This window comes from Balaenoptera physalus (assembly GCF_965194825.1).
Source record: "Balaenoptera physalus genome assembly, chromosome: 4".
Taxonomy (NCBI): Eukaryota; Metazoa; Chordata; class Mammalia; order Artiodactyla; family Balaenopteridae; genus Balaenoptera; species Balaenoptera physalus.
The window spans coordinates 100,758,758-100,771,857 of record NC_138891.1 but is presented as its reverse complement, the minus strand read 5'-3'; the positions used below and the strand labels follow the sequence as shown (position 1 = coordinate 100,771,857).

The 13,100-nt window shown below is 34.5% G+C and overlaps 1 protein-coding gene and 1 long non-coding RNA gene across 2 annotated transcripts in view; one reads left to right on the top strand and one right to left on the bottom strand.

The window, feature by feature from the left end:
• Nucleotides 1-13,100, bottom strand: part of LOC309660153 — a 639,313-nt gene that overhangs the window by 405,972 nt on the left and 220,241 nt on the right. The window lies entirely within an intron of this gene.
• EPHA6 (EPH receptor A6) overlaps nt 1-13,100 on the top strand; it is an 870,129-nt gene that overhangs the window by 740,562 nt on the left and 116,467 nt on the right. The window lies entirely within an intron of this gene.

Here is a 13,100-nt window from a genome sequence, read left to right as displayed (position 1 = left end):
GAAAAAAAAATCTGGATATACCTCACAAATATGAGTATTTAAATAATACATATAAGTGCATATCAGCATTTCAAAAGCAATGTGTGTCATTTGAAGATTTTCCTTGAACAAATGCAAAGCAAATATTAATTTAAAAAATTAAAAGGATCTTTTAAATATTTATGTACTCAAATTATAAATCTAGTAAAGATGGCATTTTACCTTATGCTAGTTATATATTAATAATGAGAGCTGTGTTTTATTAGCACACTTTTCTTGTAAATTGTGTTTTGTGTAGTTATGTTTGTGCTGGGGTATAAGAGCACAATTAAACCACATCACGTTCATTTTATATTAAATAGTGGAAAAAAAGTGAATTACGTTTATCCACCAATATCTGTTTTTAAACCATAAAAGTCACAGTTGAATTACATCCCTTTAATTACATGTTTTTCAGAAGAAAATATGTGAAACTTCATGTCGATGAATGTTATTACTATCACGCCTGTGCCAGCTTAATGCCAAAGACTATTCTAAAAATAATGTGACAATAAACATCCAAATATATGAAAGCATAGTGTAGTTGGAACAAAGCATATAAATGGCTGAACTTTTTATGCTTAAATTAGGAGTTAGAGCATCAATTTACAATAGCCTTTAAACATTTTGGTACTGTAAATGTGTGCTGTGTCACTTGTAGCACCTGGTACCATGAAATTGTATTTTCTAATATTCCTATTCATTCTAGTTTTTCATACAAGGTTTTACACTGAAATTTTTTAATTGGTATGTAATTTATAACTATAGTGATATATAGAGAAGTTCCATGCATTTTCCTGCACTCCTCTGTAGTCATTCCTAACCCCTCATTTGGACCATACAGGAGATTTTAGATTTACAAAACTAGATTTAGATTTAGATTTAGATTTAGATTTAGATTTAGATTTAGATTTAGATTTAGATTTTAGGTTTAGACTCAAAACTTGTGGTTCTCAACCATGGCTGGAAATCAGTTGCCATCCTACTGAGATTTTACAAAATACACATGCATACCCAAGCAGATATATTTTGCGAAAACTTTCCCAGTAATTCCGATGCACTCTAATGATGCTTCATCAGGATCTTGGCACTGTGACACCCTGCCCCAGATGCCAAACAAAAAAAGTTTAAATTTTCTTGACTTTATTTAAGTGCAGCACACAGTAGCTATTGTAGTTTATCTTTATATAAACCTAAGCAAAAAAAAAAAAAAAAAAATCAAATTCAGTAGAAAGCTTTGTAAGTTAAAGCTATATTATATATTCATGTTCACTTTAAGGTCTTAAAATATAATTTGAAATCCAACTGCCATGTTTCACAAATCCATATTCACTTTTCTTCCTAAATTTTTTAGGTGTATTAGAAATGACATTTTTAGTGTCCTAATGATTGAAATTTCTGATTCCACTCTTGGTGACCTCTCCCTTCTATAAATAAAAATATAACTCTGCCTAGCTTAAGTCCAAATCCATGATTCTACAAAAGAATAAAGCCTTGAAGGATTTAATAAATATTCTACGGGAAATTATAATAAGATTTTCAACTGGGGAGGCCACAAGAACCAAGACTTGAGTAAAAAGGAGATACTGACTCTTATTTGTTCAGTGGTTATTTTAAAACCAGAATGATCGAATGATCTGGTCTTTTCAAATCTATATATAACCTTAGCTGTTTCTTTTTCTAATTCAGGAACATTTTTAAAAGTCATAGCATGGTCAACTCACTGATTTAGAAACATATAAAAACTGAATTTTAACTTTAAGCTTAAGTTGTAGAAGTAATCCTCCAAGGACTGTTTTCTGCAAAGTCACTTATAAATCAATGGTTGAGAACTCAGAATGCATTTTCCCATAAATATTTCTTTTAGAGCTTCTGCTTAAGTCCCTAGGCAGAGCCATAAAAGCCTCTTTAACACAGACTACAGCTAAAGGATGTAACTTTCAATATGGAAGGGGGCCTGTAGTTTCCTTCAAAAAAAGAAAGAGTGTGTTTTCCTCCCCCTCTACATACCTTGTCTTGGGCAAAAAAATTTTAAATGCCATTTTTCTGTGGCATCCACCTCTTTCTTCATATCCTCTTCCCAGGTCCTCAGATATTCAACTTTTATTGTTTTTATTTCCATGTGGTAACACACCTTCCCCAGGCTTCTCCTCTCATCCCCAGAGTAGGCCTTTTTCCACTTCATAGAATCACCTGTAACCTGGACCTTCACCCCACCCTAATCTAAGCTGCCATTCTCTCATTGCCACAGATCTCAGCTGGATATAAAGTTAGACTAATTCATACTAATATGTGATTCACAAATACTATTTTAATTCCCCTAGATGAGTTTGCATTTTTTACATGAACTTGTGAATCCAAATAAATTTTTTTTTCATTTTACTTTATTCTGGTAATTATACTTGATGTGAGATCTACTCTCTTGACAAATTTTTAAGTGTACAATATAGTATTGTTCACTATAGGTACAGTGTTGTACAGCAGCTCTCTAGAGCTTATTCATCTTGCTTAACTAAAACTTTATGCCCATTGATGAGTAACTCCCCGTATCCCCCCTCCCCCGCAGCCCCTGGCAACCACCATGCCACCCTTTTATCTCTAGTCTCACATCCTATTCTGATTCAATTTTTGGTGTTTAATTCACCCCTACAACATGTTATTTATTGTCTAATATGCTTTGCTTTTGCGGTTGCCTCTTCCAGGAATGCCCTTCGAGTCTTTTGCCACCTAAGTTTTTCATGATAAGCATCACATCTTCTGGAGGTCCTTGCTGAAACCCCAAGTTCATTCTTTCAGCAAAGGTCATGTCTTTGTATTGAATACTATACTTTATTCTGTCTTTGAAGGTCTTTGAAGGATTTTAAGCAAATGATTGACAGGGTGATATTTGTATTTTCAAAACATTGACTATATTTGTTTTTTTAAAAAAAAACGTTGTGGGACTTCCCTGGCGGTCCAGTGGTAAAGAATCCGCCTTCCAATGCAGGGGACGCAGATGTGATCCCTGGTCAGGGAACTAAGATCCCACATGCCGTGGGGCAACTGAGCCCGCGCGCCACAACTGCTGAGCTCGCAAGCCTCAACTAGAGAGCCTGTGTGCCGCAAACTACAGAGCCCACATACTGTGGAGCCCACGCACCACAACTACAGAGCCCATGCACCCTGGAGCCTGCATGCCACAACTAGAGAAGAAAAAACCCGCACGCCACAACTAGAGAGAAGCCCGCACGCTGCAACAAAGAGACCGTGAGCCGCAACTAAGACCTGACGCAGCCAAAAATAAATAAAATAAATAAATAGTAAATAAATCCTTAAAAATTAAAAAAAAAACGTTGTTAGACAATAATATGATGACTTCAGGACAACATAGCACATTTGCACTAAGCACAGACTAAGTACTTGAGCTCACCCTAGGATGAATGGACACTGAGAGGCTTAAAGTGTCTGTGGGGCACAACCCACAAGGTAGGGTTTTGAAAACCATCGTCCAGAGCTTTCATTACTGTGGAGACAATGTGACATGCCAGTGACTGCTCAGATCTGGGAGATGTTGTGCTCCAGGGCCTGAGTGGAGGTTGTGTGGAGCTCTGCAGTTGTCAGAAGTAGCAGATATTATTATGTGAAGCTTTCGGAAACCACCTTCCAATCAGGCTCACCCTCTCTGTCACTTAGAGGTTAAGCTCCATGTTTCTTAACAGTCGGTCTGAGAAAGCAAAGAAAAAGAAGAATGAAGACAAACTGAATTCCAGCTACTAAGCTCTGAGATGCAGTGTGTAAATATGCCACATTCGCTCTCTTCTATTTGAATCTGCCTTCCTGGGAAAAAAACGTATGTCATTAAAAAATTCATAGTTTCTTTTTGATTAATCTCTAGAAGGCAGCCCAAAGATATTAAATCTCAGCACTCTCACATTTTTCTCCTCCCCTCATAAACAATTCAATTCAACTTGAATTAATATTTACTGAGTGCTGACACACGGCATGGCAGTATAGTGGATGCTGTGATAGAACGGCTACATAAAAGGAAGAAAACCAGCATCCCACCTTAAAAAAAAGAAAACATTCTTTTTTATACAAGGCAATAGGAATAATGTAGTAATAGCAACCAGTGCACTACAAGATAGTATCAAAGGTTATTTAATTCAGTCACTATCTATTAACCATCCACCATATTCAAGAAAACCAATATATCCTGAACTACACTTGAGGAGACTTATTTTGACAAGGACTAGAAAAAGGAATATAGATTTTGTTTGAAGGAGAGAGTTGCATCACTTGTAGAGAAACAGATTTTTGCTATACCTCATGTATGAATAAGCGGGGTTATTCCTTTCAGCCAGTCATGGATAAATAGATCCTCATTTGTTGGTTTATGTGGATTGTTCTTTGTTTATTTTGGTTTAATGGTCTAAGAGCTCTTTCATACCTTGCTTTATTAAGCTAAATTACGCTGCCTAAACTAGCCCAGACTGGGTCATTATGGCACACTTGGGACCAACAATTTTCCAGGTAACTCCAATTAGTAATACAAGCTCTGGAATTAGACTACCTGGATTCAAATCCTGACTTCACTATCTACTAGGTTATTAAATCTGTTTCTCCTTAAGTTTGACCATCTATAAGATGTAGACAGTAACTACCCTTATAGCAGAGTTGTTTCAAGGATTAAATGAGATAATACCTCTAATGAGCTTATAACTGTGATTGGTGTATAGTGTTTAAGGAATGTTAGATATTTTTCCCTATAAGACTGTGGCAACAATTGAGGTTTATGAGTTCCCAAAAGAATATACAACTATTTTGGGAGATTCTCTTTAATCAAGCACACATTTTATAAACAGCAGATAGATAGATAGATAGATAGATAAATTGTCACAGGTTGGGTTCCCTGGGAAGCAGATTCTTAAAAGAATATTTGCATGAAGGAACTTTATTGGGGAGAACTCTTAGGGTCAACTCCCTTATTCCTATGGTCTCCGGAAATTTGGAAGCTGATAGTTCTTAGCTGAGCCCCTTTCTGGAAAATGGTTTTGGCTAGAAAAAGCCATCTCACCCAAAGCCATGACACCTTTACAGGGGTAGCCTGCCTCCAATAATTAATTGATGTGGGAATATAAGGGCCCAGACCCTTTTCCTCAATTTAGACCAACTCTGAAGAGTTACTCCAGATCCAGAACATTCCATGGGATATTCCAAGGCCTATGTTGTGAATGCACTACTATTTTTTAACTTCTGTTTCTGCCCAATCCTGTTTTCTTCTATGCCCCACAGATGTTCATCCTGAGAATGTGTAATCAAGGATCAACATTTAACAAAATCAATGAGTTTTACTGCTTCACCAAGTACATTCTTATGTAAGACTATTTTTGTTCTTGTTGTTCATGTAGCAGAGAAGAATATGAGAATACTAGTATAGGTTAATTTGGTGCTATTACCTTGATTTGTGTTAAGACTCCTGAACTTTTACCCACCAGAGTTTTGTACCACTAGTGAAAATATCAACAAAGTGAAAAAAAGGCAGATGCATGTCTTAGTTCTCTTAAAAAAATTGTTTTGACCTTATGGACCCATGAGAAAGGTCTTGGCCATGTGAATTAGAAATAAATAGACTACATTGCATAGACCCATCATAGAAAATGGAGAAAGTAGTTTATATTCTTTTCAAACACCAAAATCTCATTTTTTCATGGTGCCATGTGTCATTATTAGAACCATGATTGCTATGTTGCTGATATGAAAGCAATTAATTCACATCTCTTCAAATGTTGGTGATAAGGATAGTTAAAATAATTTTAAAATAACTTGCATAAAATAGAAAAAGAGGGAGCACTCCCAAACTCATTGTATAAGGCCAGCATTACCCTAATAACAAAGCCATCCAAGGACACTACAGGAGGTAAAACAAAAAACAAACAAACAAAAAAGCTACAGGCCAATATCCTTGATGAACATAGATGCAAAAATCCTCAACAAAAAATTATGAAACTGAACTCAACAGTATATCAAAAGGATGATACACATGATCAAGTGGGATTTACACCTGGGATGCAAGGATGATCAACATCCACAATTCAATCAATGTGATACACCACATTAACAAAATGAAGGATAAAAATCATATGATCATCTCAATAGATGCAGAAAAAGCATTTGACAAAATTCTATATCATTTATTATTAAAAAAAGCTAAACAAAATGAGAATAAAGGGAATGAACCTCAACATAATAAAGGTCATATATGACAAACCCACAGCTAACATCATACTCAAGAGTGAAAAGCTGAAAGCTTTTCCTCTAAGATCAGGAACAAGACAAGGATGCCCACTCTTGCCACTTTTATTCAACATAGTATTGGAGTCCTAGCCAGAGCAATTAGGCAAGAAATAAAAAAAGTAAAAGGCATCCAAATTGGAAGGAAAAAAAAAAAAACTGTCTGTATTTGCAGATAACATGATATTATATATACCAAACCCTAAAGACTCCACCAAAGAAAAACTTTTAGAACTAATAAATGAATTCAGTAAAGTTGCAGGATACAAACTCAATATACAGAAATCAGTTTCATCTCTATACACTAACAATGACTATCAGAAAGAGAAATGAAGAAAACCCATTTACAGTTTTATCAAAAAAGAAGAAAATACTTAGAAATAAATTTACCCAAGGAGGTGAAAGATCTTACACTGAAAACTGTAAACAGACCCCAAATAGCCAATGCAGTCCTCAGAAAGAAGAACAAACCTGGAAGCATCACACTCCTGATTTTAACCTATTTACAGAGCTATAGTAATCAAACAGTATGGTATTGACATAAAAATAAACACATAGATCAATGGAACAGAATAGAGAGCCCAGAAATAAACCCATGCATATATGGGTTTCTCTCATGAAATGGGAGAAAACATTGGCAAACCGTATATCCAATAAGGGGTTAATATCCGAAATGTACAAGGAATTTATACAACTCAATAACAAAAAAAAAAAATAATCCAATTTTTAAATGGGCAAAGGACCTAAATAGACATTTTTCCAAAGAAGACATACAAATGGCCAACAGGTAGATGAAAAGATGCTCAGCATCACTAATCATAAGGGAAATGCAAATCAAAACCACAATGAAATATCACCTCACACCTGTAAGGATGTCTGTTATCTAAAAGACAAGAGTAAAAATGCTGGCAAGGTTGTGGAGAAAAGGGAACCCTTGTACAACGTTGGTTGGAATGTAAACTGGTACTACCATTATGAAAAACAGTATGGAGATTCCTCAAGAAATTATAAATTATAAATAGAACTATCATATAATCCAGCAATCTCACTTCTGGATATATATCCAAAGGAAACTAAACTATTATCTTGAAGAGATATCTACTCCCATGTTCACTGTAACATTATTCACAACAGCCAAGGTATGAAAACAACCTAAGTGTCTGTTGGTGAATGGATTAAGAAAATTTGGAATATATATAATGAAATATTATTCAGCCTTAAAAAAATAAGAAAGCCCTGCCATTTAGCACAATGTGGATGAGCCTGGGGGACATTATGCTGAGTGAAATAAGTCAGAGAAAGGTAAATACTGCATGGTATCATTTACATGTGGAATCAAAAAAAAAGTTGAACTCATAGAAACAGAGAGTAGAAAACTGGTTGCCAGCAGGCAGGGTTGGGGGGGGGGGTAGTTGGGAAAATAGGCAAAGATTTGTAAAAAGGGTACAAACTATCAGTTATATGATGAATAAGTTCTGAGGATATAGTGTATAACATGGTGACTATAGTTGCTAACACTGAATTGTATGATTGAAATTTGCTAAGAGAGTAGAACTTAAAAGTTCTCACACACACACACACACACACACAAAACAGTGTAACAAAAAAAGAAACATATATATATATATATATATATCTTGCATAATAACCAAAAAGTGGAAGTAACTCTGTCTGTCACTGATGAATAGATAAACAAAATTAATAAAATATTTTTCTTCATTAAAAATACTAAAATACTGATACATGCTACAACATGAATGAACCTTGAAACATTATAATAAGTGAAAGAAGACAGTCAAAAAAGACCACACATTGTATAATTCCATTTATATGAAATACCTAAAATAGGCAAGAGATAGAGATAGAAAGTTGATTAGTAGTTGATAGAAAGTTGATTAGTAGTTGCCTATGAATGGTGGAGGGAGTTGGGGGAGATGGGGAGTAACTGCTAGTTAATGTAGGGTTTTGGGGGGGAATGATGAAAAAGTTCTAAAATTGATTATGGTGATGGTTACACAACTCTGTGAATACACTAAAAATGATTACATTGTATACTTTAAAAACATAAATTATATGGTATGTGAATTATATCTCAATAAAGCTGTTAAGAAAAAACTTGGAGCAAAATTTTAGCAAATCAGAGCCAACATTGTAAAAAGGAATTATACCTCACAACCAAGTGGGATTTACCTCAGTATGCAAGACTGGTTTAACTTTCCAAAATCAGTTGTTACCCATCATATCAAATGGCTAAAAAAGAAAAATCACATGATCAGAGCAATAGGTGAAAAAAAGCATTTGACACAATCCAATGCCAACTCCTGATAAAAACTCTCAGTAAAGTAGGAATAGAGAAGAATGTCCTAAACTTGATAAAGACTGTGTAACAAAAAACCTACAGCTAACATCATACTAATGGTGAAAAACTTAAAGCTGTCCCACTAAGATCAGGAACAAGCAAGGATGTACACTCTCATTACTTCTTTTCAATATCGTACTGGAAGTACTACCTAATGCAGTAAGACAAGAAGTTGGGGGAGGAAGGGTTGGAATATAGTCTTTATTTGCAGATGACATGTCATCTATGTAGAAAATCTGAAAGAATTGACAAAAACTCCTAGACTAATAAGCAATTATAACAAGGTTGTAGGATACAAGGTTAATATACAAAAGTCATTTACTTTCTTACATACCGGTAACGAGCAAGTGGAATTTGAGATTAAAAACAATACCATTTACATTAGCACCCCACAAATGAAATACTTAGGTGTAAATCTAACAAAGTATGTCTAAGATCTAAATGAGGAAAACTACAAAACTGTTGTGAAATCAAAGAACTAAATAAATGGAGAAATATTCCATGTTTGTGGATAGGAAGATTCAATATTATTAAGATGTAGTTCTTCCCAAGTTGATCTACAATTTCAATAAAATCCCAATCAAAATCCCAGTAAGTTATTTTATGATATTAACCAACTGATTCTAAAGTTTAGAGACAGAAGACCCAGAATGGCTAACACAGTACTGAAGAAGATCAAAGTTGGGGACTGACACAACTCAACTTCAAGACTTATTATAAAGCTATAGTAATCAAGTCAGTGTGGTACAGGTGAAAGAATAGACAGATGGATCAATAGAACAGAATAGAGAGGCTACGATGAACATAGTCAACTGGTCTTTGACATAGGAGCAAAAGTAATACCATGGAGAAAAAATAGTCTTTTCAATAAATGGCACTGGAACAGCTGGACATCCACATGCAAAAAAAAAAAAAAAAAAAAAAATGAATCTAGACACAGAACCTTACACCCTTCACAAAAATTAACTCAAAATAAATCACAAATCTAAATGTGAATCACAAAATCATTAAACTACTAGAAGATAACATAGGAGAAAACCTAGACAACATTGGATATGGCAATGACTTTTTAGATACAACACCAAAGACACAATGCAAGAAAGGAATAATTGATAAGCTGGACTTCATTAAAATTTCAAACTTCTATTCTGTAAAAGACAATGTCAAGAGAATGAGGAGCCACAGACTGGGGAAACTATTTTCAAAAGACACAGCTGATAAAGGATTGTTATCCAAAATATACAAAAACTATTAAAAATCAACAACCCAATTAAAAAATGGGTCAAACTACTAGGTATAAAATAAATAAGTTACAAGGGTATAATGTACAGCACAGGAAACATAGTCAATATTTATAACAACTTTGTATGTGTAACCTATAAAAATATTGAATTACTACATTGTATACCTGAAACTAATATGATATTTTAAATCAACCATACTTCAGTTTTTTTAAAAGCAAGCTGAAAGGAAATAAAAGACAATAGAAAGAAAAAGAAAAGGCCAAACACCTTAACAGAAACCTCACAATAGAAGATATACAGTTAGCAAATAAGGACGTGAAGATTCTCCACGTCCTATGTCATCAGGGAAATGAAAATTAAAATGAGATACCACTGTGCTCTTATCAGAATGGCCAAAATCAGTAACACTGACAACACCAAATGTTGGGGAGGATGTGGAGCAACAGGAACTCTCCTTCATTGCTGGTGGGAATGCAAGATGGTACAGCCACATTGGAAAACAGTTAGGCAGTTTCTTACAAAAACTAAACATACTCTTTCCATATGATCCAGCTATTGCTTGCCCTCCTTGATATTTAGCCAAAGGAGTCAAAAACTTATGTCCACATAAAAGCCTGCAGCTATATAAACTGCTATAAACCATGTATAAACAGAGATGTTTACAGCAGCTTTATTTATAATTGCCAAAACTTAGAAGCAACCAAGATGTCCTTCAGTAAGTATATGGGTAAATAAACTGTACATAAAGACAATGGAATATTATTCACCACTAAAAATAATGAGCTCTTAAGCCATGAAAAGACATAGAGGAATCTTAAATGCATATAGCTAAGTGAAAGAAGCCAATCTAAAAAGGCTGCACACTGCTTCCAACCATATGGCATTCTGGAAAAGACAAAACTATGAGACCATGAAAAAATAAGTGGTTGCCAGGGGAGGGGGGTGGCAGGGGTGATAAATAGGTGGAACACAGAGGCTTTTTAGAGCAGTGAAAATACTATGTTATTGATATACGGTACTATACATAAACAGTATGTGATAATGTAACGGTGAGTACATGTTATTATACATTTGTCCAAACCCATAAAATGTACAACACCAAGAATGAATCCTAATGTTCAAACCATGGACTTCAGGCGATTATGATTTGTCATTGCAGATTCACCAATTGTAACAAATGTACCACTCCAGTGAAGGATGTTGATAATCGTGTGGGGAGGCTATGCATGTGTGGGGGGCAGAAAGTATATGGGAAATCTCTGTACCTTCCTCTTAATTTTGCTTTGAACCTAAAAGTGTTCCAAAAAATAATCTTTTTTTTTTAAAGAAATAACTTGTTGCTTTGTGCCACCCTCAGAACAAGATAGGAAGTTAAATTTCAACCGGGTGTTAAGTAACTATTTCTCTTTATAATGTAGGAGTTTCTGTTGCCAACTGATTTTTCAGGAAAGTGAGTGGAGAATTTTCTGATTAATATTAAAATGACAAAAACTACATATGATTATAAGTTTTTATTAAATAATGACTATTATTAAAATAAATGATGGGCTGTGCTATGTGTTTTGTATGTGATTTTCACCACAATTCTGAGTTAGGTTATACTATTCTCATTGTACAGATAAGGAAACTGAGGCACTCTTTAGTGTTCAGAGCGTCCGTTAACATTTCCTACTATACAGAAATTCTGCCTTGACAAGAACTGTGATACCAGACAACTTCACTTACTAATACGTAAAAGAACCATCTCTTTAAAATTAGTGTAATCTTTCTAGTCCAAAAGAATTTATGCTTTCAAAGGCTTTGCAATTCCTAATAGAGGAGAGGTAGGTAGGGTACATGACAGAAGAGGCAGATTTCATCTAATTGTGCACTGTCTAAGAAGATGGATGGGAAACATAAAGAGCTAATAACACCAAAGATTTTCTTTGCTAGGTTATCTTTTATACATTAATTATACAGAAGAGCCTGCTTAAATGGATACTCTTGCTGTAGAATGTTTCTTTTAAGAGAGTGTTCTTTTCCTTACTCTGCACTTGAGTTGGGAGATATTATCAGAGAGCTATCAGGGACGTATGTTGATAAAGTAAGATGAAGTTTATTCCGTTTGTAATATAAATTTATTTACTTAACTGTCTGAAGAATCATCATTGTATAGGAGACCATGTCACTGTGATATGGTCAAATCATCACTGTGTTTAAGCTACTCTATAGTTTTAAATCATATATCCATGAAAACTGCTTTAACTTTGCAAATTTTGAGATACTCTTATGTATGCCTCTATCACACTGTATAAGGTAATATAGTCCTCTAGTCTCTTAATAGATATTAATTTTTAATATCATTCATAAATGTTACCTGATTTGTAAAACCAACTTGATAATCTCATGTTTCTCAATAACCCCATTAATGACAACAATCTCCAAATAACTAAGTAGAACAATATGCATTATTTTTCAAACTTAAATTATTTTTATATTCATTTTCTCTACATTTGTACTGTTGTACTATTTGTATCTGGTCTTATCAGTGCACACATCTTGTATGAATGACAACTGGATTTTTCTTTACTTTTTAAAAAAATTTTTTATTTAGAAAACAAATTTGTGGTTACCAATGGGGAGAGTGTAGGGGCGAGGGACAAATTAAGGGTATGGGATTAATATATACAGATTACTATTTAAAAAATAGATAAGCAACAAAGATATACTGTATACCCATCATCTTGTAATAACCTATACTGGAGTATAGTTTGCAAAAAATACTAAATCACTATGCTGTACACCTGAAACTAACACAATATTGTAAATCAATTATACTTCAGTTAAAAATATTTTTTTAAATCAAGGTGAGAGGCATAAATAGTCAAGGGATTGATTACTACATACCAGTGCTGTGCTTGGCTTGTTATTCATATTTCTTTTAATTTTCCTACTGGGAACTATAATAAAATAGTACTGGTTTCAGTCAATTGCCAACACCTTTCTTTATATTTGCTCTGTATTGTTTTCCCTGGGTATCCGCGGGGGATTGGTTCCAAGACCTGCCTCAGATACAGAAACACGCAGATGCTCAAGTTCCATAGCCAGCCCTGTGTATCCGTGGATTCTGCATCCTTGGATACAACCAACCCAGGACTGTAAACATAGTACTGTACACTATCCACCGGCTGGTGGAACCCACAGATGAGGAAGGCCAACTGTGTATTTAT